This window comes from Mesocricetus auratus, unplaced genomic scaffold, assembly GCF_017639785.1.
Source record: "Mesocricetus auratus isolate SY011 unplaced genomic scaffold, BCM_Maur_2.0 Super-Scaffold_100009, whole genome shotgun sequence".
Classification (NCBI taxonomy): domain Eukaryota; kingdom Metazoa; phylum Chordata; class Mammalia; order Rodentia; family Cricetidae; genus Mesocricetus; species Mesocricetus auratus.
In genome coordinates this window covers 16716246-16743849 of record NW_024429193.1, presented here as the reverse complement: position 1 = coordinate 16743849, position 27604 = coordinate 16716246, and the positions used below count along the sequence as shown (strand labels likewise).

General features: G+C 39.8%; 1 long non-coding RNA gene across 1 annotated transcript; it reads left to right on the top strand.

Moving 5' to 3' along the window:
• Positions 1–1737: 1737 nt before the first annotated feature.
• Positions 1738–17902, top strand: LOC121142242. The gene is made up of 3 exons (XR_005879226.1): positions 1738–1778; positions 6154–6266; positions 17807–17902. It is a non-coding gene; the product is annotated as an uncharacterized LOC121142242 (long non-coding RNA).
• Positions 17903–27604: the final 9702 nt, after the last annotated feature.

Sequence of the window (27604 nt, the reverse complement as noted above, 5' to 3'; positions counted from 1 at the left end):
CATTATAGATGTTTTTGTCTTTTTTAAATTTAATAACTCTGTTAATATTTATCTTTAAAATTAATAAAATGAATTTCCCTTCATTTATTTGCATGATACCAATCTCAGATTGTTATATTAACTTAATGTACCAACATCTTGAAGCTTGAAATGTTTTGAGACAGTCCAGGAAGGCCAACAACTCACTATCATACTGCCTTAGCCTCCTGCACTGTCACACTTGGAAAACACGACAATGATTTCAAAAAAGTTTGTATTATCTGATTTTCTCTTTGATTAGCTCTCTTTCATACACATTAACAGAGGACTCACAAAGAAGATGTAGTCATCCAGCACAGCCAGCACTCAGCACTCCTTTTGTCGTCCTGAGTGCCTTCCTCCCCAACCCAGCCTGGGCCAATCCATTAGAATTTGGCCTGACCAACCATGCCATTGTAGGGAAGATAATATTGCTAGTGTCGTGGATGAAGTGACCACAATAAAGGACAGCTTGCCAGGGAAAGAAAGCACACAAACACAATATAAGTTTTCTGTGATATAGTCTTCAGAAATAGTGAAGCTTGTGTGGTTTAAAGTTTGAAGAATAAGCAGATGGTTGTAGAAAAATATTATTGGGAAAAACAGATGTACTTGTAAGAAACAGAGGAACTTAGCAAGAATTGTGTTTCAGACACACCGCAATGCTAGATTTTAGAGAAGGCACCTCTTGTTATGTCACTACCGCTTCCCAGGAAAGTCAGAGAATTATTTTATGAACTACTCCTGTGAGGCCTGAAGGAAGAAATTCCCATTTCTTCTGCTTTCTAAACTGCCATGGTAGCATATTTTGGGGTAGAAGGCCCAAAATTAAATTAATGTCTATTGATGCAAAGTCTTAAAAGTTAGGTCCAAACAAAAGAAAAATGTTGGGAAAGAGTTTATCACGCCACTGTTGGTTGCTGACACCATTGGCTGTGATACTTGTCAGAAGTGGATTTCCTCCTCCACCAAGGTGGTTGGCAAGAATATCACATAGTACCAAGGCAGTGGGGATGCAAGACATTTTCTCGTGATAGCATGTTTATATTAATAATATCTCTGAAAGGATCACAGTTTATTATCATATGTACAAATAAGATGTTGGATAAGCATTCTGGTCAAAAGTAATTCCCTTTTAGTTTTTAAAAATAAACAAATCCTATGGTTAATTCTATGAAATCTAAATTAAATGTTTTTGTTCACATGTACTTACCAACATTTGTTTTCTTGTCTATGCAATTACAACTATTATAGACAATCTCTTTTAAGTGCCTACTACAGAATGACATTAAAATGTCTTGCTGTATCAAAAGTATGCTATATTTAGCCCAGAGTAGCTTACACATTGAATATAAATACAATTCTTATTAATCTCCATATTTTTTCTTTAAAAATTTTAAGTAGCAGCATGAGACGGGTTATTACTTCTTGCAAGTGAGAACCTTGCAACTACATCTTTGGGACATGAGCAATGAATAGCCTTTGGGTGTTATTTGTTGTAACTGTGCTCTCCTGGTATGTTGTCATAACACTGATTGGAAATTTCAATACTTTTATTATGAAAGATTTTGGCTTTGGTTGTTTATTAAGGCTTTTAATAAATGCTCATATGTTGGGGAAGTCCTTTGTCAATAAAGTACTGTTGAGCCAATAGGAATCTAGATAGGTGGGACTAGGAGTCCAGGAGGATTCTGGGAAGGAGAAACACGGAGAGTCCACATGTAACTGCCATGGGGTAGGAAGCCCGGAACTATTCTCTGGTAAGAGAAATACTTAGATTAACAATTATGGGGTAATTACTTGAGTCAGAGCTAGCCAGTAAGAAACAAGAAAAGGCCAACAGCTTCATAACTAATATAGCCTCCTGTGAGTTTATTTGGGACTGCTGCGGATCTAGAACCAGGCGGGCAGGAAGGCTTCTCACAAAGAAAAAGCTTCTCTTAACACTCATACTCTTGTAGGGTAAAGCAATCAACCAAGAAAGAAAAATAGGCTACGTGGGAAAAGAAAAATGTAGATAAGGAAAAGAAGAAGAGACAAGGAATGAATGGAGTAAGGAAAGGCACCTAGCTTCTTGGCGAAGGACAAGTTGGAGAAAATGAATAGAAGAATGGGTTTCAGAGCAGTACTGTTATTGTTGGTGAGAGATCTCCCAGAGTCACTGAGGAAGTAAAAATTCCCATGTAGCCTGAAGTGACATTCAGCCTCCAATTCTCACCTTCTCCTCTTTCTCTCAAGTTAATCACGCTCCTATGTAATTCTACTTATTTATTCATTATCAAGAACTGCTAGGGCCTTCCTTCTTTCCTTTCAATCTTAAGGTAATAACCCCGCCCCCTCAAAAGAAGTCCTTAAGCTGAAAGGAAGAGCTGTGTGACACTGATGTGAGAGAGGACAGAGATCTGAGGAACCCTCAGAACACATACTATCCTTGCCTGAGCTGGTGGCCCTGGGTTAAGCTTCTGTGACCTAAGTAATACTCCCTTTAATAAAATGCCTCCCTCATATGGCTTCCCAGGAGAAGATCAACAGTCAGAAATAGAACCCAGACCTCCTGACGTCAGTGTTCTTTCCACTCTGCAGTGATGCCCAAAAATACAAACATGTAAAGAAACTCTCCAAAGAAAATAAAGCCGAATTTGCCTTCACATAAACATGCCATAGAACCTTGATTTTGTAAGCTTCAAGTTAAAAGTTCTAGCATCTATGAACCACAATATTTGAGTTTGTGTGAATTAATTCACTTTAATATTTTCCTAAATAAAATTTCCCTATGTTGATTTTGAGTATAACGATTTACTGATATCTACAGTAATATTTTCATACTAAAAAGACAATGGAAAATAATCTTATATCATTTTAAAATAAAAGTATCTTCAGTGGAAATGAGGGTTTTTTTGTTACCTTACTATATTCCTTCAATACTATCCCTATAAATCTATTTTCCTGACTGTAGATTTTGATTCAAATGCTACTTTTAGGTGTCAACCTTCTCAGAGAAGATTGAACACCTGAACACAATGTATTTAGATTCACATTTTACAGAAAAATTTAAATTACATTTCTTTATTATTGTGTACTTGATGTAGACGTCCCGTTTAGGACCAAGAACTCAACAGCCGCTGATTCACAGAGTTTTGACGAGCTATGAGTCTGCGTTGACTACTGCCCACTGCAAAAAGAAGCTCCTCTAACCAAAGTTGAGGGTGGCAATAACATATGGATATAAACATAGATATTTGGAAGGCAGTTTGACTACCTGTCCATCCAGAAAAACAACAATAGTAGGTTCCCCTACAGCACTTATGACTTCTCTGGCCTTGGCCTTGGGTTACAGAACCAGATATTTATTTATTTTGCTGAAGCAGGTCTCAAATCTAATCAGAAATTTGCTGGTCATCCCCATAATTATATTGTCACTATTGTGAAGTATGAGTGCTCTCTCCCAGTGACTTGCTTAGAACTTTGAAAGCTAGCCAGCAGGGAAGAAGTTTCCAAGTCATTTCCATCTCTCTCTATGCCCTTGATGTCTCCATGACCTGTAACAAAAGTGTGCTGTGTCTTCAGCAAGAGGGTCTTACCATCTGGTTATGGTGGGCGTTCGAGAGCAATGGCAATGACATTGTTTGGGGGGGGTCCTCTGGGGCACATTTGTATTCTTATAACTCGATGAGAGAGCTACTACAATTTTTATTTACATTTACAAATGAGGGCACCAGAGTTTATTTTTTCTTTTTTCCTTTCCTTTTTTCTTTCTTTCTTTCTTTCTTTCTTTCTTTCTTTCTTTCTTTCTTTCTTTCTTTCTTTTTTTCAAGACACGGTTTCTCTGTGTAACAGTCCTGGCTGTCCTGGAACTCACTTCGTAGACCAGGCTGGCCTCCAACTCACTGAGATTCACCTGCCTCTACTTGGCAAGTGTTGGGATTAAAGGCATGTACCACCACAGCCCAGCTTGAAGCTTATTTTCCAAGGAGTAATTTTTCTGCTTTTCATACTAGGGAAGATGTGGGGGAAGGAACCATCATTTTTTGCAATGAGTGTCTAGCATCAGATTCTTCCACACTGAACCCTGTGTGTAAGATCTCAAGCACACCACACTGGCATTTATGCCAATTGATAAAGGTCAATGTTTTCAAACTCTCATCCTGATTTCAATATGACACTGGCCATCAATTGAAATGAAAGAGTACTTTGAGTTTGTTCTTTGTGTGTGTGTGTGTGTGTGTGTGTATGTGTGTGTGATGCATGCATGTGAGTGTACAGGCATGCACATCCAAGTGTGTACATGTGGAGGCCATTGGAAGACATTGTGCATCTTCTTTATTGTTCTCTGAGTTACTGTCCTGTGGCAAGGTCTGGCACTGAACCAGCAGCTTGTCATTTCAGCTGGACTGGCCGGCCAGTGAGCTTTCCAGTTCCACCTGCCTTTTGCTCTCCATGTTGTGGTTAGAGGCACATACAGCTAAAACCATTAGTGTCTTAATTTCTGTGGGCTCAAAAAGATCAATGATATTTCTGTTGTTTGCTTTTCCTTATGGTATCAAAGGGGGCAAAGTGATAGAATGGAGTGTGGTATTAAGGGAAGCAGTGAGGAGTCTAGAAAGCATCGTGTAATTTTTCATAGTAACATATCTAATAATCTTCTGTCTGCCATGTCAACTTGTATTTTGCATTCTTGCTGTGTGTGTGTATGTGTGTGTGTGTGTGTGTGTGTGTGTGTGTGTGTGCGCGCGCACATTGCATGCTGGTAATTAAACACAGAGTCTCACACATGCTAAGCATATGCTCTACCACTGAGCCAAATCCCCAACCCCCTAATGTTGTAATGCAAAGCAATGTGTGTGTGTCAAAATTTATGTTTCTTCTGTTTATTTTGAAATCAATTTAATTTAAAACTCTGGGGTTTTCTGTGGATATGTTATGAAGCAGCCTGTGGTTTATAACTGAAGTTGGTAATATGCCATTTTGCAGAGAGGTCAATCTTAAATTCTTTTAAAATATTTTAATTTTATTCCATGTGAATGTTTGTTTGCATGCATTCATGTTGAACCTCCTGCAAACCTGGTGTCCAAGGAAGTCAGAAGAGGCTGTTGTACAGTTGTTAAGTTGTATGTGGGTACTGGAAAACAAACTTGGATCTTCTGAAAGAGCAGCCGGTGCTTTTAACTACTGAGCCATCTATCCAGCCCCCAGCTCATATTCTTGGTCCTCAGTTATTATTCTCTTTGGAGACAAAGATTTGCAGTTTCTTACCACTAAGCTTCTTTTGTTTCTAGACTCTAAGAAGAGAACATGCTTGTAATGAAGCATATCATATCATCATATCTCTTAAATTAAACTGCATCTGCACATCAACAGGAATCTTACTGCTATCTTTGAGGCATCTAGAAAAATGAGATCCTTACTGAAATTCTCCAGAGTGTTGCCTTCCAAATAGGGCTCAAGATTGATCTTCCTTCACAAGAATGTGGGCTCCATAAGGTCTAGGACTTTGGGTCTTGCTTTCTGTATGTTCAAGTCTTAGAAGGGTGTTGGCCACATAATAGTATTCAATTGACTAAATTGCATTGACCAAAGTTTACACTTCCATATTGAATGATCATTGAAGGTGATTTATTTTGTGTTATTCAGTAAAGCGTGTGTAGAAGTAAATTGCATATATTCTGTATGTATAATTTGATGACTTTGGACATGTGTATATACTTGTAAGAGACCATGGTCAAAATCAAGGACATAGACATAGTCATTGTGTCCCAACACTGAGTTCATCTGGGACTTTCTAGTGGTGAACATAAAATTAACATGAGATTTACTGTCTTAACAATTTAAATGCATAGTACAAGAAGCATAATTAACTACCAGCACTCTGCTATACAGTTTACAGTCATTTTAGAGCTTAACAACTTATTAACTTAGTAATTAAAACTTTATGTCAATTAGACAACTCCCTATTTCTCCTTTCCTTGCTGTTTTTAAAAGTTCAGTGATTGCTAAATCTCAGTGGTAATTGGTTTATAAAATTATTATGTAATACAATTGTATTCTCTCATCTAATGAAGCCAATCTGATTTCCTTGAAAAAAATGGAGAGGACTACAATCATGCATAAATTAAACTGATCTTCCTTTTCTTTCAGAGAGATTCCTTTGTTGTTGTTGGCTGTCTAAAAGCAGCAAGTGGCACCCACTGCTGAAACCCTGAAGACTGTAGAGCCCTTGCGATAAGCAAAACAAAAGACTCTCATGGCAAGTGAGTGAAGTGCTATGTAATGGTGGAGAACTCTTTGTGCAAACCTAAGGGCATTTGAATATGGAATTATTATTGCTTTTGGCAAGTGCACTGCCAAAGATCCTTACCTCAGCTCTACCACTCTACCACTGACTGAGTCGTTTTTCCTTTTTATTCCCTTTAAAGTTATAAATACTTTTTGTTTGAGACAAAGTCTCACTATGTAACTCTGTTGGGCCTGGAACTCCAGTATGCAGACCCAGTTAGCCTCAAACACATTGAGGTCCGTTTGACTCTGTCTCAAGTGCTGGGGTTAACATGTGTACCACAAGGTCTGAACACAAATGAAATTTTAAAGAAAGTTATCAGTTCATGCTCCTAGATTAACACTAGGCTGTATCCCATTATACTCATTAGAAATAGAGAACATTTTATGTTGGAAATGCACTTCATAGTATACATGTAATGTATTGGGCACTATAGTTAGTAGAATTTGCAGTGTTACAGCTGTTCAGGCTCATGAGCAGGTTTCTGACAAAGCTGTACCTTATTGCTGCTGAGAATCTCATGCCACCTCTCTCTAGCTCAGCTAGAATTTAAAAAAATAAAGTTTCTACAGAATTCATAGCACTTGAATATAATCACTAAGTTAGGAAACTGTGAAGTAAACACCCATAGACTATCTGAAAGTGGTAACAGAAGTCTGGGAATAAAATGTTTTGTGTTTTATTTCATAGTACTTTCTAGCAAATGAAAAAGATGAATTGTGATGTAACATCTAAACAAAACCTGCAAGTGTCATTTCTAAAATAAGGTAGGATATGAAGTACAGGAGAAGGATTTATCGATGGGTGATTGTGTGCTAGCTGAGGGCAAAGCTCAGTTTTGATAGGTTGAGCATGATCTTCGCAGCATTTTCCTGGCTAAGGTGAGGTCTGTGTACACAGGACGCCAACAGGAGAGTAGAGGACCAAATGAGCTGCACTTAATAAAGAACGAATAAGCATCATGGCACTTAACTTTCATAAATCCTGCTGGGTGGTGGTAGCACATAATCTCAGCACTTGGGAGGCAGGAAAAAAAATCTTTGGTAAATCCCATTCTTGCTTGAGTTTGCATGGATCAGGTGTCACATCTCCAGATATAACAGTGACATCCAGATACACTTGGCGTTTTTTATTGGTGTTCAGGCCTGTTGGGAGCATGGCCAGGGCTTCTCAGCAGTGTTCCTTTTGTTTCCTTCCGTTACCAGTTCAGACAGAGTTTATAATGTCTTAGGCTTAAGGCCAAAGTTTAAAACTCAGATTTGCTGTGTTCGCTCTTGCTATCTAACTCCTTCATGTGTGTAGGTTTAAAAAATGTATTATTGCAAATGAAAAAGTGATTCCCTAAAGCTACTGGCATGTTTGGAAGTTCTATTGATTTCCTGGTTAAAAAGAGAACTGCTTGAGCATGTAATACTTGCAAAGAACATCTAAATGTGTGGAATTTTTGACTATTCCATTCTCATAGATGTTTTAAACTGAAATACTGAATCCCTTGAAAACTATGTACATCTTTGGAACTGTGGAGAAAACATTTTTCCCCCAACCAGCAGTCTTCCTTGTTCACTAGGTAAAAATGGCAAAGCACAGTACTGGATTGAATCGCTGCAGATGCTCAGAGAGAGGTTGATAGGGGAGCTTTTGACTCCAGTATCTCATTTGCTAAAACAGAATGATGGAAGAGTAATTAGATTCACCTTTCTGGGTTCTGTAGTGAGTTCTTGTGGCAGTAATAGATTGCAGGCATCTTTGAGCAGTGGCTGGAGATGGAAAAGGTCATCATCTCCATCTAGAAGAACAAAAATAAGCTCCCAGAGAACACAGCTCTACCCTGTAATTTGAAAAAGGCCTTTGAAGACATCCATGGTGTTGGCAGTAGTCCAGAACCAGCTGAACTGGAGTGCCCGGCCCTTCCAAAGTCCGGGGAAAGCCAGGAGACTGCTCATAGCAAACACATGTGTGCCCAGAACACATGAACCATGCTTTCTTTTGGAGACACTTAGAACTATCCAAAGAGAATAGATGAAACAAATGGTCTTCCAAGAACACAAACATTAACGTGTTCATTGGGAATTTTTTTTCCTTTTCCTACTTTGGGACTCAGTTTTCAACACATAATTAATCACTCTTTCTAGAGTCCTGGATTGTAGGCAGTGTTTTAATAACCAGGAATGGCGTTGGTTCAGTTATTTTTTGATGAGTGCTTTCTTAGCTCCCTTCCAAAGAAAAACGACAATAGACATTTCCAATTTTGTTTGTGCTAATACACAGAATAGTAGGCACATAGGCAATAAATGATAGGAAACATTTCACTAAAGTACCTAGTTACTACTGATGAAAATCATTCATTCTTCCATGCATTATATACTTGCTCAAGAGAGAAACAGAATCCATAATCTCAAGGAGCTAACATTTTTGTGTGTCTTATGAGCAAAACAGAATGAACAGACTATATGCAAGTGACAGCAAATCTATACAAACTACTAAAGAAGGGTAAAGGAATCAAGATAATAGTGTGAGCCATAAGGGTAATATTTGAGCAAGGGCTTCCTAAGCAGCTAGAATATAAGTAGACAGACTACTGGGTGATAAAGTAGAGTGAGGCACACGAACATCTAAGAAGAATGTCTCAGAACAGAATAAAAACCATCTATAGTTACGTACACACATGTAGTGTTTTCAGCATTGTAAAGAGGTCAGGAGCACAGCAAACAAGTGGGAGAGAAACTAAGTGTATGGTCAGAGATGTAGAGACCGGTTGAGGTTGGGACTGTAGGTCCCGGGGTGGGGGTGGGTGTCGCTGCTTTGTGACAGTCACTGAGGGGTTGGTAGCAAGAATAAACATTGGGAAGGATGTCTCAGTTTTCTTTCTATGTACTTCTGTGTTCAGCCAAGCTTTCAAATCCTAATCCTGCTCATGCCTTCCTTGTATAGAAGATCTTCTAAACAGACTAGTAACAATGTAATAAGAATTAAGTCTTTAAATGGCAGATAAGTAACCAGATGGTAAATAAACAGCCAGGGAGAAAAGCTTAGCAGAGCATTAAAGTCACTCAAGCCTTCGGTGAGCCTTAAAACAGGTGCAGCTTCAGCTCCTTCTAACTTGCGTTCTGGCAGGGACTCCGACGTGTCCCCTAGTTTACAGCCTCCTTTCCTTCCCTAGCCATGCTGTCCTCGGCTCCACTTGTAGCATGATATGCTCTGCCTCAGACTCTAAAATCGTTCACACACATCCCTCTCTAAAGTATTTGTCATCTGTCCTTTATCCAGTGAAGCCTAAGACCAGACCAGTTGGCCTTCATTAGGTGGACGAGGCCTGTTTGTTTGCTCTTTGGAGCTAGGTAGCAATTACAAGTGTTCCAGCTTGCCATATTACCTGATGCCTTCAGCATGAAGTCAGTTAGTGGACAAGCTGCGATGAATCATTCTTTCTGTTTAGGCAAGAGAGCAGCCAAAGCTGTCAGGAACATTTTAGCGGATTCCTATAGTGAACAGATTAGGCTTCTTGGAGTATTCACAATCCTGGAATTCCTGGAACAGGGCGCTGTTCTACTAGAAGATCCCTTGGCTTCATGTTTTCCCAGAGAGCTACCCTGTGTCGCCATACTAGGATCTTATTTCAAAGAGTGGCCACCAGCTAACAATGTCAACTCATCATTTGTGAAGATGTGCTTTTTCAAACCATTAATTTTTTTGTTTTTACTGTGTGTGTGTGTTTGTGCAATGTATATGCTATATTCCTCTGCGTGTGGGCACCTACATGCTCTGTAGAAGTGCTGGGATTATAGATACTCTTGCTATATGGCCCCATTTTATATGGGTCACTGGATTTGGACTTAGGTCGTCACACTTGCAGGCCGTGCGTTTTTACCCACTTTTGACCTACTCCTGGGGCAGGCATTTCTCTCTAGCATCTTTATCTGGTATCATTTTACTTTTGTTTGGTGGACTTCCTTTACTTTTTTACTTTTTAAAAAAAATTTAAAAAATTTTTTAGGTCTGCTGACAATGACCTTGCTTGGCTTTTATTTTTCAGGAAAATGTCATTAGTTTACTTTCACTTGTGAAACAGATTGAACAGATTTTCATTGTGTGTCAATACCACATTAGTAGGTTTGCTGTTTGGTACTTTAAAGATCCTGTTCTGTGATCCCAGCTCTCAGGAGGCTGAGGCAGGTAGATCACCTAGGCTACATTACTCTGTCTCAGACAAACAAACAAAACAAATTTAAATTATATTTGTCCACGTCATTTCCCTTGAATATGTTCAGTGACAAGAAGTCTCGTTATTTTTAACTTTGTGTTTCCTTTTTTCCCTCTCAAGCTGCCTTTAAGATTTTCTTTTCTTCAGCAATACTGTAGTCTGACTTTCTTTTGATTGTCAGCTTCTGAATAGTGATGTGGAGACTTATTATTAATAATGAAAGCTTGGCCTTAGCTTGGGCTTGTTCCCAACTGCAGGGTCCTTCCTGCAGGTAGAGTGGGGGAAGGGTCAGTCCGGGCCCTGGGCCATGGTCTCTTCCTGGGGCTGAGCAGCCGGATGGTGAATGCTGACGACTCACACCTTCCCCCCTACTAGTTACCACACACACACACACACACACACACACACACACACACACAGAGAGAGAGAGAGAGAGAGAGAGAGAGAGAGAGAGAGAGAGAGAGAGAGAGAGAGAGAGAGAGAGAGAGAGAGAGAGAGAGAGAGAGAGAGTCAGGAGTCTGTCAAAGCAGGATCTTGATTTATTCCAACAGGCAGGAACTTATATTGGGCTGAGGTAGGGGATGGGAAACATAGGATAGGGTAAGGTCACGTGAGGAGTTAAGGGCCAATAGTATTTCACCAAGCAGGCAGGTAGCTAGGCAGGGGGCAGTCGTACATCAGGTCTGACTGAGTCACTCCCATGTAGAGGTTACAGGTTAGAGACAGGTCACAAAACTATAGCCAGGCTCAGGAGCTTACACTAGGCCTCGCATCCGAGCCTTTCTTAGGCCCAACACCCAACTAGCTCTTGACACTTAAATTAGCATGTTTATAGTAACTATGTTCTGTCATGTGGCTCATTACCTCTCCTTAGTATTGTGGTCCCACTTCCTCTACATCTCAAAGGCGAATCCTGCATGCCTCAGATTCTTCCCCTGTGTTCCTCTCTCTCGCTGGAAGTCCTGCCTGTCTTCTCCTGCCTATATATTGGCCATTCAGCTCTTTATTAAATCAATCAGAAGTTACCTTGGCCGAGACACTTCTTTACAGAGTACAAAAAGGTTATTCCACAATGCAATGCCTTTCTTTCTTTCTTTTTTTTTTTCCAAACACTGGGTACTTTGCTTTATGTAGCTCAGGCTGATCCTTCTGCTTCAGCTTGTTGAGTGCTAGGAATACAGGCATGTGTCACTCATACTAGCAAAGAATTGCAGGGCTTTCTCACTGAGCTATGCACCAGCTGGTCAGCAATGTATTCGTGGTGTTGACCTGTTGGATTTATTTTGCTTGGAGTTTATTGATGCTCTGTAGTTTAATAGGTTTATGTTTCTTTTTAAATTTGGAATTAGTGCTGCAAATAGTTTTCCATGCTCCTCTTCCCATTCTGGGATTATATATATATATATATCTCAGAACACTTAATACCAGGATCTAGATATGTTGGCACACCTCATAGCACTCTTCAGGTATGAAGGGAGGAAATCAAAGGCTCATGGCCATCCCAACGTGTAGTAAACTTGAAGACCACCTGGGTTACATGAGACACTTTCTTTAACGCAAAACAAACTAAACAAAAACAGCAACAAAGAACATTTAACACTATATTTCATGTCAGGAAATCTGTTCATTGTAAAGAATAGATTTGCCTTGTTCATTTTAGATAATTTCTGTAGTCATGTATTGATATTAACTTATTGATCTTACTGTAGTGTCCAATGTTCTGCAAATTACCTAATAAATCCAGTGTACTTTCATTGTATAAACTGTACTATTAATCTAAACAATTGTGAATTTTTATGCCTTCTATATTTGTGTATCATTCATCTTTTCCACACTGTTTTGAGCATGAAATTCCTATTTACAGTGAGTCTCAGTGTTCTCGTCTCCAAATTTCATCACACTCTCATATCTACATCTATGTCTGTGGATAGGATGCCTTCCTGATTTTTGTTTTGTGTGTCTGACACATGTTAGTGTGTGTGAGTATGTGTATGTGTTCCTCTGTCTTTGAATACCACAGTGATTTTTGCTTGTAAAGCTTGTGCTGTGTTTTGCTGTATCCCTTTTTCAAAAAGGTTAAACTATGTAGAATTCGTTTAAAGCTTTCAAGCTAGCTTTAACTTTGGTAGGATGTGTCTAGAGAGGCTTTTAGGCTAGATCTAAGTGATCTTATTCACTTATTAGGAGATCTCTTTCTGAGGATTGTACCCAATGCCTATGCTTTAAAGGCTTTTCTACTCTGACTGGTGGGAACAAGATCACCAGCTTCATGTGAATTCTTAGCTTATTGTTTGCTAGAGGTCTTTCTTGACTACACTGTGAATGGTAGTCTCATCTCACACATATGCATATCAGAACCCAAGCAAATCCTTCAGGAGACCCTGCAGACCTTGACATGGTCTTCTCTCTTCAACCAGCTCCTGTCTTATGAGAGTAAGTGCTTTAGCCTCCCAGGATGTTGAGCTCTGTCTTCTCAATGTGTTGTGTTTGTCTGTGAGACCCTGAAAGTTAGCTTCCCAATGTGAAACAAAATACCTTAAACTGTCAACTTAGAAGCACAGGTTCACTTAGCTTTATGGCTTCAGCCTTGGAAGCAAATGGGGACGGGGGCAGGGTACCTGAAATTCCATAATCTAGTTTAAAGTGCACCCATCCCCAGGGATCTAATATTTCCCACTAACCCCCACAGTATATGAGGTCCCACCACCTTCCAATAGCACCATGCTGAGGAGTAAGCACTTAAGACACAGACTTTGGAGAACCCTCCAGTTCCAGACCATGGGATGGGATAATGGTGCTATGGGACAGATGTTCAGTATCTGCAAAGTATCAGTTTAAATTTATTGCTCAGTGCTTACTTGTTTAATACAGAAGGTTAATTTCTTTTTGTTATTCTCTTCCAGCAGAAGCATGCATTCAGTTAATTATTTCATTGCTATAAAATAATATTTTCTTATGTTTGTCATGTGAAAAAGAAAAAATAAGTATAATAATGAAAACACAAAAGGGCTAGGAAGATGACTTGGTGTTGGGTCTTAGGAAAGTTGAGAGGAATTGGAAGGAGAAATAGAAGGATTCTAAGAGCCAGAGGTGGTTAGTGATTGAGAAAGCATGAAAACTAAGTTCAGCTCCCATAACACATGTAAGATCAGATTCAGAAGTGTCCATATGTAATCTGAGCATTTCCAAAGTAGAAACAGAATACCAGGAAGCTTATGGGTCAGCTACAAGAAACCCTGCTGAGGTAGAATGTGAAGACTGACACCCAAGTTGTCATTCGACCTCCACAGGTATGCCATGGAATACATATGTTTCCATTCATATGTAGTGACCAGTCCCCCATTTTAGCAGCCATTACAGGCTACCATGTACTTGCATGACCTTGCCACTCCTGTGCTGGTCACTAAGGTCAAATGCCCTCCTCGTGTCAAGGAACCAATCAGAAGTTAGCTGGCGGGGCTGTGCTTTACGGCTCTGGGTGTGCCTTATGGACCTTACACAACAGTGACCTGCAGAACATAGCAACCACCCTGGGAGGACCTATGGGCCATAACAACCAGTTGACCAATCAACACAGGGCGGGTCACCCAAACCTGGACATGCACCAATCCTGAGACTGTTTCATACTCCTAGACACTCCCCTTACACTGCCCTTTAAGATCCCTGCCTCAAGGTTGCTTGGGGTCTTTCTCCAGCCATTCCCCATGGTGGCAGGGTGAAGGGCCGGAGCTAATGGGGTTAGCTCGTTAAACATCTACAATAAAAGACTCTTTGCTTTTGCATCAAAATGGGCCTCTTGGTGATTTGGGGGTTCAGAATTTGGGCACAACGCACACACACACACACACACACACACACACACGCACACATAAATTTGTATTATATTCATGTGTAGTGATATATCATTTATGATTTTTAAAGCTTGACTGAGGATTCAGAAAAGTAAAGTCAGTCTCAAGCTTTAGAGATCAGGCAGTGGTGACACACACCTTTAATCCCAGCAGCCAGAAGCTAGGAGGTGGTGAGTACACACCTGTAATCCCAGGACTCAGGATTGAGAGATAGATGGATCTCTGTGAGTCCCAGGCCACCCAGATCTACACAAGAGTGAATCAGTCTGAAAGAGAATTATAGCTCACACATTTAATCTCAACATTCAGGAAGTACATAAGACAGAAGCAAGGTCTCAGGCATTCATTCACCAGCCACGCTGAGGCTTGGTGAGACCTTGTGGAGATAGGACCAGCCCATTCATTCTGAGGTAGAGGTAAGAAACTAGTGACCAACTGCTTTGTTTTTCTGATATTCAACTTGAAGCTTGAACCCCAACATCAGTCTCCAGGTCATTTATTTATTTGTGTCATATTCATGCAACTCTGAAAAGTTCGCGTTCACAAACATGCACACATATGCACGGCCCTTGTGTATATTGTTCTGAAATAGGTATTAGAGAAAAATCTCTTAGTAGATAAAATATAGAAAGACATGGACTGGGAAGGAAAGCACTAGCAAAAATACCTAAAGAAAAGAAAATCAGAGACAGTGGTTGCTTAACTATACAAAAGGCAATATTTTTCCATATCCATACTAAATCAGTTTTGTGCTTTTGTAGCTGTGGTAGTTTGAATGTAATTAGCCCCCATAAGCTATAGGGAGTGGCACTATTAGGAGGTGTGACTTTGTTGGAATAGGTATGGCCTAACTGGAGGAAGTATTTTATTGTGAGGGAAGGCTTTGAAGTCTACTATTCTCAAGCTATGCTCAGTATAGACAGAGTTCACTTCCTGTTTCCTGCAGAGCAAGATGTAGAACTCTCAGCTCCTTCTTCAGCACCATGTCTGCCTTCATGCCACTATGTCCCACCATGATAATGGACTAAACCCCTGAAACTGTAAGCCACTCCAGTTAAATGTTTTCCTTTATAAGAGTTGCTATGGTCATGGTATCTCTTCACAGCAATAGAAACCCTAATTAAGACAGTAGTTCTATTCTTCAAAACACCAAACCAGAGTCATAAACTCAATCTCTCTTACAGATAATGCACTACTTTAGTACATTCTTACGTCTATAATGAAATTATACATTTATTTTTCCTTTTTTATTAGTTTTTTTTCACACAATACATTTTATCATGCTCCCCCCAAATCCCCTCTACCTTCCTAAGCAACCAACTTCATGATCTTTCTCTTTCTCAAAAACAAACAATAACACTAGTATCAATTCAAAACAAATAGAAATCAATAAAACAAAAAATATACAAACAAAACAAAAAATCCACAAAAAACAACCAACCAACAAACAAACATGGGATCCATTTTGTGTTGGCCAACTACTCCTGGGCTTAGGGCCTGCCATATAGTGTGGTTAATGTATCCAGTGATCCTCCATGGAAGAAACCAATTTTCTATTTCCTATCAGGTATCAAATGCAAATAGCTTTCTGGTTAGGGGTGGAACTTTGTGTCCACTTTTCCTTTTCAGTGTTGGTATTCTATCAGTCTTGAACCTGCAGAGGTCATGTGCATGAAGCCACAGTCTCTGTGAGTTCATATGGCCTGTTGTGTCTGGAAGACACTGTTTCCTTAGGGTCATAACTACCTCAGGCTCTTAGAACCTTTCTGCCCTAACCTTGGGGACGATGGAGCTTAATGAAGATATTCCATTTAGGACTGAGTGGCCCAAAGTCTCTCTTCCAGTTGTGGGTCCACATGTTAATTCCCACCTATTGCTGGAAGAAGCTTCTCCAAAGAGAGCTGATCTATGTCTATGAACTATGTAATTTACAAATTACAGAAATATATCTCTTACATTCCCGAAGGCTGAAAAATTCAAGATCAAAGCACCAGCAGACTCACATTCAGTGAGGGCTTTTGCCTTACAGCATGTCTCATTTCCTCACAGCAGAAAGGACAAAATGGATATCTGAATAGCCCTGGGCAGGAGGGAGCAGAATTGCTGCTTGTACTAAAGTTACTTCTCAGAAATCCCTGTTTTGAATGTGAGCAAGAAAACACAACAAAATACAAGTTAAAATAACTGGTCTGAGAATTGCTTGGTGTTTTGGCTAATCCTGCCTCCTGACATAGTTCCTCCACCCTGTGGTGCCTGGTGTTCCCCCAACCACTCACACAACTGAGACACCTTCCTAAGTCAAACAGGCTTGTATTCTCTCAGCAGCACACATTCATCCTTGGTGAGCCAGGACCAGGCAAAGTCATGGGCAGAGAGCAAGGAGTCAGTGAGACCATGACTTGACACCTGATGATGTGCTATGTAACCAACACCCACTTTTTCACCTGTACAGTCAGAGTATTGATTCTTAGAGACTGATGTAAGGCTTATTCATGGTAGCATGTAGATGCTCTGCTCTGGGCTTGACACACTGAGAGTGAATCGTAGCAATACTACCTCATCTCTTGTATATTTTGTCCCTGGAATCTATTTGACAGCTTTAAAAGTGTTCTGGTACACCCCAGATGTTCTGCCATTGATGTACAATGACAGTTGCAAATACTTGAATTAACCCTTCCTTCTTGAATAGCTGACAGACAACAATGGTTTATTTTATTTGAATTACTAACAGTATGGAAATAAAACACTCCTTATTATACAAATCTGTATATACCATCGAGTTTTTTTTTCTTTAAAGAGAGAGTTCTGTGTATTCTCAGTCCTGTGGTTTTTGATCTGACTTGTGGCTCAATGCAGAGAAATACCAAGGCCCCAGAGGCCCCCTAATCTTGTCAGAGTAGATAACTAGAGGGAAACAATGTGTTCTGAGCATTCTCCCCAGCACTCCTAGAGGGTCTTATCTTATGCACAGTCTATCACCCATAGCTTGTAACATTAGCCTTACATGAAAAGTGTGAAAATCTCTGGTTATTCTCAAACTGTGCTAACATTTCTGCAAACTGCTTCTCCCACTGGAGTCTAAACATGGCTGGATCAGGTCCTCTGTTTCTACATGTTAAGATGCTTTCAGCAATCAAGCATGTCATTGTCCTGTTAAACAGAAAGTAAAATCCTGGTTCCATTCTGAATACCAGATCTAGTACACTGTGACTTTAGGAACTACTACATGTAGTCCCTATTTTGACAGAACTCCATACCAAACAACTTAGCAAAAACTTATAGCTGTGTTCTCAACCCCCTCACACTAAAATGATTTTGTAATTGTACAAAAAAAACCCACCAACACCAACACCCCCCCCCAAAATCCTTGTCACACAAATGAAATCAAACACACTGGACAGAAAAAAAAATATGATGGTTTGAAAATAATGTGCTCTAGGGTGTCTTCATTTTTTCCCCCAGAGAAAAAAGTGAAAAGAATACAAAAGTCAATAAAGAGCACATCCTGGAAACTTATGACATGGAAGAGTACAATAAAAATGGAAGCCTTGATTTTGAACACAAAACTACATAACTCTCATGTAAGTAGTGATAAATGAATTTTTGGTAATATAAAGTCACACATGGGACACAATAATCAGCATAACTTCTTAAGAATCATTATATTTTGTTCAGATACTCCCTTCCCCAAATAACTGTAGTTGGAGCAATTCAAGTGAATCATCAACTAACTAGAAAGTTTTAATAGTAATTGGTACTTGTTTTAAAGAATAAATATCTATATCCAATTATTAGCTAATGATGTATTTGTGTTTATAATTTCAAAAAGATAATTATTATATCAAAATTTTTTTTACAAATTCATTGTGGGTCCAACCAGCTGAATAGAAGATGTCTTTTTAGTGGTATAGAAATAGATTTTCCACCATCTTTATCTTTTCAGAAATTATAATTATTAAAACTGCTTTATTAGCTTACTCCAATTAATACTCTTTATTTTATAATGTAAGCATCCTTCTGAACTGAGTGTCTGCTCTTGGGAGAAAGGGACCAAATGTTTTAAAATCTAAGAATGAATTTGACATATTGTTTTTGGTATATCGGTAGTGAGAAGTGATGTTTCCACATGTGTGTAAGGAGGCATGTACCCTTGTGCTCACGTGTGGAGGTAAGGACAGGACATGAGCTATCTTCCTCTATGGCTCTCCACCTGATTACCTTCAGATGGTGAGGTGCTTTCTCACAGAACCAAAGCTCAGTTTTTTTCCAGGCTGGCCAGACAGTGTGCTTTCAAGATCGACTTGTCTCTCATTAAGGAGAACGACAATGCTGGGGTTAGAGTTGGGGGTTGAAACTCAAGTCCTTATGCTTGTAGAGCAAAGCTCCTTGACCACTGTACCATCTCCCCAGCTCCCTTGATTCAATTTAAAAAAGCATACAGCTGAATGTAATTATATCTAATGAGGCTGTAGTTTGCAAATAATATATTAGAGGAATAACCGCGTTAGGAAACCATATTAGTTTATATTCTGAGGAGTTCTATTTTTAATGTTTTGATTAAGATTCATCTCATCTTCATGTTCCAAGTAACAATTTTTAAGAGGTTAATAAACTAAAGGAAATAGTTAGACATTTATCTAATTTAGACCTCAGAACACTAGCTATGAGAGGACATGTTCCTTGTCAAAACTTGTTTATCAACAAAAGGAATAAATTATTCTTAAATTACCATATAAGGAACTAAGCCACAGGCTGTTGACATTTCACATTCTATTTCAACATGAGATTATGTACTTGATCAATTAACTACATGAGTGAACAGCTCCCCAAAGTAAGATTTCTTGGTTGAAAATCAAGTCCAAAAGCTCATGTGGTAATCAGACACGCAAATAAAAACTGCTAAGTATGTGGGGAGAGTTGAGACTTGCTTAAGAAGGAAGCAACTGGGTACAGCCTTTCTTCTTGAGCCTAAAAGCAAATCACATTACAGACTAGTAGATTAAGTGTATCAGAGGAAGAACACTGTCAAAAATGAAAAAAATAAAACACTTTATCCCTTAGAAGGGGCTATTACTGGGTCAGCAAGAAGGCTCAACAGGTAAGGATGTTTGGATGTTTGCTGCCAAGGCTGACAACCTGAGTTCCATCCCTAAAACTCTGTGTTAGTTAGGGTCTCTATTGCTGTGACTCTTATAAAGAAAAACATTTAATTGAGTGTCTTACAGTTCAGAGGTTCAGTCCATTATCATCACGATGGAATATGGTCGTGTATAAGCCATCATGGTGCTGGAGAGGTAACTGAGAGTTCTACATCTTGCTCAGGCAACAGGAAATGGTCTGTGACACTGGGTGTGGCTTGAGCATGTATGAGACCTCAAAGCCCACCTCCAGAATCACATACTTCCTCCAACAAGGCCATACCTACTTTAACAAGACCACACCTTATAATAGTGCTACTCCCTTTTGGGGGCCATTTTCCTTCAAACTACCACAGACCCACATGGTAGGAGAGAAATGATTCCTGCAGGCTGTTCTCTGATGCCCGCATGTGCTCCACGGTGCAAGCACACACATTCTCTCCCTTTCTCTCTCTACTTCTTCTTCCTCTTCCTTTTTCTCCAAATTAATACACAATGTGAAACACAATGACATCCAGATACCTAAATAATTCCCACATTTTAACAAACTTTCATAGACAACAGCCTGCCTTTATTCAAATTTTATTTCTAGAATGTTTCTTACATGACTAAATTGAGATGTGAATACTAATTGATGAACTCTTATGTATTGAAGTTGAAAATTAAATTTCAAACCAGTTTCTATACGAATATCTAAAAACTTCTAGACTTGCAAGTTATAATACAAGGTTAGGTATGTTTTTACATTTTGAAAGGATAATGATGAAATACTAATTCTTCCTTTGAACAACTTCAAGGACCTCAAAAAAGAACCCCACCTCCATGACATATGTAGATTAAGTATTGTGTTCATAAGAGTTCTTCACAGAAATGACTATTCAATGTAATGACAAGTTATACTTGTCAACTTGACACCATCTAGTCTCTTAGTTAGGATTTCTATCACTGTGAAGAGACATCACACTGCAACATCTCTTATAAAGAAAAACATCTCATTTGTGCCGACTTACAGGTTGAGAGGTTTAGTCCATTGTCGTCATGGCAGGAATCATGGCAACATACAAGCAGATAAGGTACTCGAGAAGGAGCCCAGAGTTCTGCAGTCTGGATCAGCAGGAAAAGAAAGAGAGTGAGCCACTGGGCATGGCTTGAGCTTCTGAAATCTCAAAGCCTACTCCCAGTGACAGACTTCTTCCAACAAGGCCACACCCACTCCAACAAGGCCACACCTCCTGATAGTGCCAATTCCTATGGGCCTATGGGAGCCATTTTTATTCTAACCACCACAGCTGGGAAGGAACCTCAGTAAGGTCTAGATTAGTTTGGCCTGTGGCTGTAACTGTGAGGAATGTTTTAAGTGGGTCAGTTGAGATGGGAAGCCTCAACCTGAATGTGAGCGCCATTTCGAGCACTGGGATCTGCCATGGATAAACAGGAGGGAGCAAGTCGAACACTGGCAGGGGGACACGGCAAGTTTGAACACAGCAGATTTGACGGTGTGCCTCAAGTGTAGTCTGAAGCCTTGGTTTCCTGAAGGCTGGTGTGCAATTCTGGTCCAGAGGCTGGCAGCCTGGGGTGCCAAGCAGAGTCGAAAGCTCAGTCTGGAGACAGTCAGGCCACAGGAATTCTGTTGCTAGGTGAAGGATCAGCCCTTTTGTTCTCATCAGACCTTTCACAGACTGGATTAGGCTCACTCATGCTACGGAGGGCGTCTGCTTTAGGCAACCTACCAATTTAAATGTCATTTTCAAATAAAGCACCCTCACAGAATACCCGGAGTAATGTCAGACTGAATATGTGGGCACCCACTGAGTCAAGCTGACACATAAAGAGAACTAGCGTAAGTATGTCTGAGACTGTTGGTCCCACTTCTCCCCCGTGGTAGCCAAGCTGACGTAGTGAAGAAGCGCCAATGAATGCTGAGGTGTGGCGCTGCCTTCCTTTGAATCCCATCTCCCTAACTTACTTCCAAGGTAACCTTGGATAGGGTATTGCTGTATGTTTATGATAATCCTCCCTCACCCACCCCTGTTCAGTTTTTATTGTTTTATTTAAGCATAAAGTGAATGGACATGTGACCTGCCTACTCCCTTTCTTTATTGACAACCTGAGGCAGGACTGTGATTGACAGTCAGCTAGGGGGTGGGGTGGGGGCTGGCTCTGTCTTTGAGGGCTTTATGTTTGTTGGAAAAACCAATGTAGTAATCTTTGACCATAAGGTACTGTGCATACCAATAACATTGGAATCCTTGACTTTGTGGGATAGGATAAGGTCACTGAAAGGTGTATGGTTGCTTTCTGTTGCTCTAGTAACCAATACTGGGATGGAGGTCTGGCCCTTGAATTTCCTTCACTCTCCTATCAGTGCCTCTGTGCTTAAAACATTTATGCTCCATTTTAATGCATGGGTCTGAATGATGCAGATGAACTTCTCAGTCCTCTCTTGTGTATCTGTTTGGTTTTTGTTTGTGTTTTTGAGACAGAGTCTTACTATGTAGTTTAGGCTGGCCATGAGCTGTTGATCCTCTTGTCTCTAACTCCCAACTGTTGGGATTGTAACTATGGAGCCCCACACCTGTCTTTCAGTTCTCATTTTGTTGATCGTGAGCTCCATGGGGAGTCTGAGAGTGGTCATTATTCCGGGGACAATGGGACTTGCTGGATAGATGGAAACTTTAGACCTGTGGCCAGCTGCTGCAAATTCACCCTGTAAACAGGTTCTTTGAATCGGGCTGGAGTTGGGCAGGGCACAGGAGGTGATAGAGACTGAACCCAGAACCCACTCTCATTTAATTGATTAGTAAATTATGAATAAATAGTTAATAAATTTCTCATCTCATAGTTCATATTTAAAGAACAAATGAGCTATTACATGCAAAGCATCTAAAGGGGAAGTGGAAATGTAGGTAAGAGTCTCCAATGATGCGTCAGATTACATAAAATTCATTTGCATAAAATTATTTTATTTATTTATTTATTTATTTATTTATTTATTTATTTATTTATTTATTTTGAGAGTGTGTCACTACATAGGCCTGCCTGGACTAGAACTTGCTCCGTAGACTAGACTTGCTTTGAATTTAGAGTTCGGCCTATTTCTGCCTCCCGAGTACAGGTAGCATGAGATTCTTTGTTCAATCACTGCTTCGTGTATTCACTGCTTATAGTCGACTTCCAAGTTTCATAATTAGCTACAACGTTCTGTTCCACTTTCTCCTAAGAGTTTTTCCCTTAATAAATGTGACACATTCGCCTACTTGAATATTTGAGCACATTCATAATACAAACATATCTTATATCACTGTTGGTTTATATTTTTATATGACTGTTGGCCTATATTTTTTTTGACTGGAATGTGTCTGTCATCGAGAGAAAACCAACAAAAACAAGAGAATCCCAGGATGAGGACATAACTCAGCAGGAGAACACTTGTGAAGATCCTATCCCTATCACCATGCAGCTAGAAAATTTTAAAAAAATGAAATAAAGACATCTCCCCTCTCAAAGAACTTTCAGCCAAGCTACAGCACTAAATTACCATATATAAAAAGGCTTCTTGTGCTGTATGGGACGGGGGTCCAGGCATTTATTTCTGTCTGTAAAACTGGATGTGAGGTCTTGGTTATTCAGGATAAGGTGAACAGTAAAGCAAGCATAATAAACAACCACACACACACACACACACACACACACACACAGGAGAGAGAGAGAGAGCCTGAGTGTTCAAAGTTTCTGCCTTGCCCTACTTGTTTGGCACCCTCATTTCTTTGAGTAGATTTAGAGAGCCAGCGCCCGCCTGACCCAGTGCAGTCACCAATCTGTGTCACTGAGCGAGCCTTGGCTGGTGTGACTACAGAGGCAATTTCCTCATTCGATTCCTCTTAGAAAGCAGCAGAAAGCTGAGGACCCAGACCTGACCTTGCATCCCAGTCCTGGATTATTGGGTGTCAGGGAACAAGAGCAAAGCTTAGTTGATGTTAATTACTTAGTCAAATTGTATAGTAATGATACCTTACATTTATTGTTAACTGCGGCTTACAGTTATGATTGCTTTCTTATAGGATGATTAAAGGGAGAGACGCTTAAGGGCAAAGGATTATGTGAAGGGGTGAATTACAAGGACTTGTAAAAGCCTCTACGTGGAAGCTGGTGTGACCACAGAGGTGCCTATAAGTCAGCAGAGCTTCATACTCCGGCTCTGGAAACCACAAAAGCAATGGAGGCAAAACATAGCTTTGAGCAGTTGGCAGTGGCTTTGAACTTTTATAATGGATTATAGCAAGGCAGTGGCATGGCCGCCGAGTGTGATTGAGGGAGAGTGCAGGTCTGGCAGAAATCCAACACTGGAGCGCCAACCTTCATGCTTCCTACTGTGAGATGGACTCAATCTTTGTCATACCTTGCAGAATCAGGGGAGTGCTGGAGATATGAAAACAAGACTAATAGATGCATTTGAACATCCTTCTGTGTGTTCCCTGAAACTGTGGGCGTGAGAATTCATCCCTCAGGAGAACAGAGAGAAAACAGTATGGTTGCTTCAATGTCATGCAACAGAACAGAAACCCCAACAGTTGATGATGTGTGGAACTACACAAAATCTTCTTGAAAAAGATACAGTGGCTTTGAAAATTCCCACAGAGGGAAGAAAGCAAATGGAATTGGAGCCAGTTGACCTTTGGCAGGTTAGGAGCCATTTGAGACATTGAAGATGTTTCTGGATGTCTCAGCAGAAGGCAGTTTGTTTATATAAGGAAACAGCCGTGGATCTTCACCTACTGTGCTGGGGGATGTTTATTTTTTATTTTTCTGTTAAGATTTCATAAACAAACCTTTGCTCATGTTTAATGATGTCTTCAACAAAGATCTGAAATATAGGTCATGGGGAGGATCCATTTTGCAAGGTGTAGCAAAACGAAACAAGGCTCAGGACTCCTGAAGCATTAGTATCCATTAGCATCCTGGGTGTTAGTGTAGCATCCTTAAGAATTTGGATCTTCACTCAGGTTCCAGAACATTTGACACTAATGTATTTATACCAGTCAAGTGTTTGGGTTTAGTTTTGGGCTTTTTTTCTTTGCACAGTGTGTGGGGTTTGTAAAGGGATAACTACTTTCTTTTTTTTTTTTGATAAATTTTTATTTAAATTAAAAACAATCTTATTTTACATAACAATCCCAGTTCCCTCTCCCTCCTGTTTTCCCATGCCCTCTCCCTACAGAATAACTACTTTCAAAGGCTTTCAGTGACATTTATTGTGTATGCCACTGTGAAGGCTTTATGTTTATTTGCTAAGGAGTGCAGCAGTACGGGTCTATAAATACCATTCTTTCACAGAGTAAACAGGAAAGATTTTGAGTGGACGGATTAGTCAGAGGGCAGAACAAGGGAAAGCATTTGGGACAGAGACTATTATGGAAGTCCTAAGTGAGTGAAATGACGTGTCCTGGCTCTGTTCCCAGTATTGTTTGCTGGGCATTTTGTGTGGGAAACAAGAGTCATTGTTCACACCTGATAGTGCCATTTTCTAATCATCTGGTAGCTCAGTTAAGTTTATGCACAGGAATGTTTTGGGAAATTAAAATTCCAAAGGGCTTTATTAGCCTTAAGGACTCTTGCTCAAGACTGACAAAGCTGGTGGACCACACTGAAGAGTCCGTGGACCCCGCTTGTCTTCAGACCAATATGTGTTGCTGAAGACAGAGCAGTCAGTCACTTTTTCTCTCCCTCCCATTTATCAACTATATAATGCAGTAATTGCCAGTGAGTCATTAACCAACCTTCTGAAACAGGATAATTTTCCAAGTCCTGAACCACAATCTCATTAGATTAAGCTAGGGCAGAAATGAGGAAAACAAATTAAATCTGTCTCTGGCCATTCTGCATACCTCTGCATAATCCTAGAAGTGTTTATGAAGCTCAGAGGTTTGGGGGAATCATGGTATGAAAGTCATGGCAGCCTCCCCTTTTTCTTGTTTACACTGAATCTTGCTTATGGTGAAATTCTCAGTAGAAGTCGGAGTCTCAATGAGCAGGAAAACAAAGTCTTGGTCTGACTTCTGTTGCTTTCAGTGGCAGAGTATGATAAGAAAGGAAGCCAGGGTGTTTTCTGGTTTTTGTTTCCTTTTGTGTGTTTAAAATTGTTATCTGAGAGTAAGTCTACTGTGTTAACTAGTAGATTTGTGAGAGTAGAGACACAGAGAAAGCTGGAATATGAGAGATCTTACATGTTTAATGAATTAAAAAATTTTTTACGATAAACACAAAGGATAGGACAAAGAAGAATACTGTCTCTGTCTGAAGCTAGCATAGAAGGGACTCCCTCCCCAAATGGGAAAGGCTGCAAAGATGATTGGCCCGTTCCTCTTCCTGGACCCTGGCCCTAACACCCTTTCATCGTTTCTTCCCTAAAGCAGTCATGAATGGAAACCTAAAATGACTCATAAAGTCATCAGAGGAAGAAGCTGAAACACACAAGCCTTTGGTGTAGGAAGCTTTTCAGATTAAATATAGCCAGTTAAATTGTGTTCAATGAATTGGTTTTACAAGTAAATAGATAGCTACTGTTCTGAAGCAATTAGAAGACATCATGCATAGACCATCTTTCTAAAGTGTTGCTGGCGAGCACCTCGCTTTCTGTTAAGCCCTCTTTCTCAGTCTAGTGTGGGAGAGAACCTTCAGATTGGCTGCGAAATCTCCTCCTCACCATCATGGCTGCTGTGTATTCAGAAGAGCTGGGCATTCCTCAGCTGCCAGGGCCAAGTATCCTATTCCTTATATGGACTCTAGCAGTGTGCTATTCACAGACCTGGGCTCCGTGGGATTGCACTAACTCAGCATTGGCTGTTCTCAAGGGAAAAAAAATGTGAAACTTCACAAACCTGGATTTGGGTCAGTGTCTGAGGTGGCCAAGTGATAGTTTATGGTTGAATGCCGACAGTTAACACCTACGGAAATGTTTATCAGATGAAGGACTCCTTATTGATACAGATCTTGTGTCAGAAAGTGGGCATTTCCTCTTGTGACCTCACACACACCCCACCCATATAGATTGTTTTTCCATAAAAGGAATAAAGGACTTGACTGTTAGAAATGACTTGAAATTCACAAGGAAAAGTTGTCAGGATACACACACACACACACACACACACATACACCCTGGAACAATAAAAACAAAACAATATGATGAGCAAAGATTAAAAGCTGGGTGAAGGTATATAGGGTATGAAAGTGGGGAAAGAATGAGAAACTAGAAAATAGAAATTGCCCTCCACACTTGACTATCATCATGGTTCAGTTTCTCCATATTTTCCCCTTTAAAATACTAACTGAATTTGAAATATTTCTAACGATGGTTAATTTAATATTTTTACTGGCAACTTGAGGTCCTGGCCAGTCTTCCTAAGGCTATTTATGGACATTTTCCCTTGGCTTGCTACAAAAATACATCACTGGAATATTTTTAACACCAAAGTCTGCAGGAGGCCGTCTACTCTCCTGACCTCTCAGATATTTGTGGTCACTCTTAAGTTAGCGTCATCTGTTTTTCTCCAATTGGCATTGCTCTTTTATCTTGAAAATGGTTCTATATTCATTAAGAATATACCATATATGGTTTAAATGTCTCTTTTCAAATTTCCAAATTACTGCAAGTGTTTTGTTCAGGAATCATCATTAGATCTGAATGACCCTAATAGAAAGAGACCTGCTCTGTCTCTTCCATGGCACCAGAGCTAGTCAAGTGTTTTCCTTCAAGCTTCACCACCGAGAATAAGAGACATATATCATGTGTTAAAGATATATTTATCATGAGATCTGAGGTGTTATAAAATATTAGTCTCTATCTACAAACAAGAATATATTCACATATTGTAAATCAAAGAAGACATCGTTTCTTTGCTTGTACTGACACGTGCTAATTAATTAATTGTTAACGGCTGCTTAAATAATATTGAGACGGGCTCAAGCATTTAGTTCAGAAAGCATACCATACTTTCAAACATGCTACACTTAAAATTGTTTACAAATTTAGAAGAGTTTTATTTATGCTTGGCAGGATGCAACAATCTAGGTGATAAAATTCAAAATGCCTGTTGTACCACTGAGCGAATTCTTTTCAATAAAC